The following is a 5095-nucleotide window of genomic DNA, read 5'->3' on the forward strand; positions in this document are numbered from 1 at the left end:
TACATAATCTTGAAAATACAAAAAAATATATTGCATTGGCATTTAGGATTTAATTTTGTATTTTTAAATCAGTTAGTAATTTATCTGTTTTACAAAAAAAATAAAAAAAAATCACAAAAAATAGTTTATTTTGCATTATTCAATTTTTAGATTTGAATTTTTGTTGGTTTTCCTTTAATTTAGTTTTTAATTAGTTGTAATAATTATTAGGTTAATTAATTTAATTTTCTAGAATAATTTGGGGTTAGGAATTAATTTGGATTTTATTTTTAAAAAAACAAAATAATAAAAAAGGAGGTTTGTACCTAATTTAAGAAGCTTCTGGTTTAGGAAAATGCACTACTAATTAATTTAAAGAAAATGATTTGAGTGGAATCAAATATAAAAATGGGGAAGGAGCATTTGTGAATAATGTGTGCACTAATCTACTGCCTATTTAGAAAGGAGACTCGGCCGCAGACCCTTGAATCTAGACACCCATAAGTTTCAGCGAGGAAAACCTTTCTTCTGGAACCTAAATCAAAAAAGAAAAAGAGCAGTCATTCCCATTAAGAGGACAATCGGCCATTACCCAAAAATTCCAAAAAAAGAAAGAACACCCCTAATCTTCAGCCATTTCAGAAAATTACAAAAAAAGAAAGAAAATACATTCCTGCTTCTTCCTTTGATTTCCGAGATTTAATTTCAAGGATGGAATTTAATTGAGGAGGGGGTACTTTCAAGCTCGTCATCATCGTTGGTGCGTCGTTCGGGTTTTCAATTCGTTTGAAGGTTCCTGTTGTAATTCTTTGGTTCAAAGTTCATTCTCTGTGATTTCGTCATTGTAGTTGTTGAAGTTTTATCAAAAGTTCGGCTTCCAGGTCCATCTCTTTTCTGCTCTGTATTTTCCTCCATGTGTGGTATTTTCTGTGATTTTGAAGTATGATATTAGCCCATTTAGTTTGTTTCTTTAGATTTGCTTTTGCAGTAGTTACGTTTTGAGTTTCATTATAACTTCGTTGGCGTCATAGATTTTGGGTGAAAAATGAAAAATGGTTATTTATATTTGAATTTTATTCATGTAACCATCTTTAAATTTGGATGAATATACAGCTGAACCTATCGACCAGTTAGAGATTTTTGATATCCTTGTGCTAATGATGGCTGAAATCGGATTTTGTTCTTAATTTGTTATGCTAGACTAGAAATTAATCTTTCCAAGGTAAGGGAATTTCGATGAGGCTAAAATTCATCCACTTCAGAATATATGAGAACCTTTATGTTCAATCCTTCAGATTTCATACGGAGCAGTATATGTGATCCATAGCGAACCTGCATGCTGAGTCTCTGAATAGCACTAATATACTATACTGAAAATACCTAGAGAAATATCAAACTAGAGTTAATTTTCATTATAGTTGTTTTTGATGTTTGTTGTTGTGCCATGTAGTTTTTATAGGAAAGACAAAGTGAAAAAAAAACCTTCAGCACCTTGGTGCACGAGGTATGTATATAAGATTTCCCTTTTCATTTTAACATCATCCTTTTCTATTTTGGCTAACGCTAGAAGAAATTTTGAGTGAAGTAGGCGTGATTAAATAAACCATCATGGCTATGGGTACGGTTCCTGTGACATGGTCACGATGCATAACTCTTATCAGGGTGTGCATTTTATGTGACCCGACAACAACTTGAAATAGTAATGAAATAAATATGGTAAATCCGGGTGTCCATTTCATGTGACCTGATTCTAATTTTCTAACGAGGTTAAATAGAGCGTGTCGTGACTCACGAGTGCATTTCATGTAGCGTGGCTCACGATGTGTTTTAAATAACCTTGAAATTTCCTGAAATATTAAAAGTGGCTAAAAGGTTAAAAAGGGCACGTTGGTTTTAAATGTGTAATTAAATCAGATAATTAAGCCAATAATGATAATTTAGCGACCGTGCTAGAACCACAGAACCCGAAAATGCCTAACACCTTCTCATGTACCTATCAAAAATAATTATGAACATTCGTGGTTTGCTTTAGTTGAGTACAATCTTTTGAAATAATTCGAGGCGTGCCATGCCAAATAAAAAATCTCAAAACCCGTGGCCCTCACTTTAATTAATTTTTAACTCTTTAGAAATCGAGGTGTGCCATTAGTTGAATTTTTCATGGCCCTCGCAAACCTTGTTATTAACCGGAAAGCGCGAAGTTGCTTTAGGCGCGCTATTTTAAAATTAATTTCCTAAACTCGGGTGCGCATTTATGTGACCTAAATCCAAATCCTAACAACGTTATAAAATGTGTTGCGGACTGCGGGTGCATTTATGTGACGCGGTTCAAAATGCGTTTTAGGTAACGCCGAATTTTTCTTAAAATTAAATACAGCGGTCAAGGTTAAAAATGCACATAGGTTTAAACATGTACTAAAATCAGATAATAGGCTAATTATAACAGTTGAGCGACCGTGCTAGAATCACGGAACTCAGGAATGCCTAACACCTTCTCTCGGGTTAACAGAATTCCTTCCGGATTTCTGTGTTCGCAGACTGTAAAACAGAGTCAATCTTTTCTCAATTCGGGATTTGAACCGGTGACTTGGGACACCATAATTTATCCCAAGTGGCGACTATGATTTTAACAATAAAACAATCACGTATCGATTGCCACTTTAAATTGAAAAAAAACTCCCTTACTCCCCTTCCGAGGGGGTGTAGTGAAAAAAGAGGTGTGACAGCTCTGTCGACTCCGCTGGGGAACGAACCCAGAATCTCTGGTTCAGGGTTCAGAATTTGAGCTTAGATGAATTGTTATAGTTGGCTTTATTAATTATCTGATTTTGTTACATGTTTGGGCCTAATGTGCTAAATGTTGCTTTTACCGCTTTGATATTCTATGAACTGTCTATAAATTGCTACGAAACCTTTCTTCTCTCTGAGTCTTCTAAATCATGGAGGAGTGTGCACTTCGTGTGACTTCTCTTCTGTTAGAGTCATATCCCAAATTTTAGAACGAGGTTCGGACAAGTTGCAAAGCCGGTGAAGTTTCTGTATTCCCGGTACGCTACCTTCCCTCGGCTCGAGTTGTTCGCTCGGGTAAGCCAGGTCTAGAACAATAAATCCAGGTTTTCAAACCTAGTATAACATAGCCTCATGTCGGATCCTTAGTATAAGCGCTTGCTTGCATCGTGTGCATTTTGACTTTGGGGACTCAACACAGGGGTTGGGTCCGTCTAGGACAGGTGCACCCAAAATAACAAACCATCTTGATGCATCCTATGTGCTACATGTTACATTTATTCAAGGGTAAAAGGGTCATTTGGCGGACCAATGATAGTTGAGGGCAAATGAAAAATGAAAAAGAAAAAAAGAGAGAGAGAGAGAGAGAGAGTGAAGTGTGGAGATAAAGCGAGTTGGCCCAATTATGTTGTTAAAAAAAGAGCTTGAAAATTGAGGAAAATTTTTTTTATGCACTTTTTCATCATTTTCCGAAAATCAGAAAATCAAAAAAAAAAATCCTAAAAGATTTTGCATGTTTCATCATATTTCAAGAAAAAACAAAAAATATATATTTTCTCTAAATTAGTTGTTTTTTTAATTATCGCCCGTATCCAATCTTCCCGAACTACGCGAACCTGATTCTCCTCTCTCGGGGCGGGATACGTAGGCAACCCACATAGGATCCGGTCTTCCTAGTAAATATTAGGTTCTTGGCTTTGCGGGGTCTTTGCCAAATTTTGCACTTCTAGCCACCTTTTGGCCTAATAAGACATTTTGCAAAAATAGCCTCAATCATGTCTTGCATGTGTCTGGTAGGGAGTGTTATTGTCTCATATAGTGTTGGTTTAAATTTTTCTCATACAGGTGTGGATTTATTTACGGAGTTTGAGCATGACAGACACCCCGTGACCATCCAGTCAGGATCACTCAATTAGGAGTTGCTTAAGGAGATTTGTTTTATTTTTATGTTTTGAGTCCATTCTTTATTTTATGTCGTCTTTTACTTTCTAGTTTTGTACAGTAATGTCAAGTCTTTTGTTATTGTATTTTCTTCTTTAATTTGAAAAAATGTGTTGTAACTCAAAAATCAAAAAAAAAAAAAAAGAGATATTGCATTTTATATTTCTGTTATAAGTTTTCTTTAGATTACTAATTCTAGAAATGGAAAAAAGAAAAAATTTTGAGGTTGTTTTTCCTTTAGGCAATTAATATCTAGGACTTAAAATGAATTATTTTTATGTTTCCTTTAAGTATATTAGGACCAAAATTCAAAAAAAAAAAGAATTTTCTTTTAGTACTTATTTAAAAGCTTTATTTAAGGTGTTAATTCAAAATCTAAAAAGATTTTCTTTTCAAAAGCTTCTTTGGGAAATTAGTGAAAAATGAAAAAAAAAATTCTTTGTATTTTCATTAGAATTTTATGATATTGTATATAGAAGAAAAAAAAGACAACATACTTTATCTTTGATTTATTTTCAGAGTTTCTCTTTTAGGCAATCAAAATTGAAACCCAAAAATATTTTTTTGGGTTGTTTCGAAATCTTGAGTCAAGATATCAAATGAAAATTCAAAATATTTTTCCGTGGTTTATTCTTTAGATTTTCTTCCTAAAAATAAAGAATCAAAAAAATATTTTTCTCTTCTAGGATATTTCCTTAATAGAGTATTTGTTTCAGAAGGATAAAAAAAATATGCCCGTTAAGCTTGAGTTTAGAATAGGTCATAGCATGTTAAGTCTAGAAATTCAAAAAAAAGGATTTGCTGGTTTTATTTCTCTTTTCTCATCAGAGTAGTCGTTAAGGTAAAAAAAAGAAAGGGAATTGTCAGTTTGCTTACTTTATTTCCGTTCTTCCCGAACTACGCAAAGATCTGATTCATGCGGGGTCATGATACGTAGGCAACCTACATAGGGTTCGATCGAATCATTATTTTTATTATTAAAAAAGGAAAAAAAGTGAAATTATGGGATGTGAGAAATGAGAGGAAAGAAAAGAGTGATAATTAGAAAGGAAAAAAAGAAAGGGAAATGAACAAGCAAGTGCTAGATGGGCCTCATGTTGAAAATGAAAAGTTCACAGGAAGAAAAGGGCGAGATGGGATATCTAGGAGGCTGAAAGTCATAGAACAG

At 33.8% G+C, this 5095-nt stretch overlaps 1 long non-coding RNA gene across 1 annotated transcript; it reads left to right on the forward strand.

Annotated features, from left to right (window-relative positions):
* The first annotated feature begins 431 nt into the window (after positions 1–431).
* Positions 432–4087, forward strand: LOC138880365 (uncharacterized). The gene is made up of 2 exons (XR_011402998.1): positions 432–860; positions 3832–4087. It is a non-coding gene; the product is annotated as an uncharacterized lncRNA (long non-coding RNA).
* The last annotated feature ends 1008 nt before the right edge of the window (positions 4088–5095 follow it).

Source organism: Nicotiana sylvestris, chromosome 10 (assembly GCF_000393655.2).
Source record: "Nicotiana sylvestris chromosome 10, ASM39365v2, whole genome shotgun sequence".
NCBI classification, from domain to species: Eukaryota; Viridiplantae; Streptophyta; class Magnoliopsida; order Solanales; family Solanaceae; genus Nicotiana; species Nicotiana sylvestris.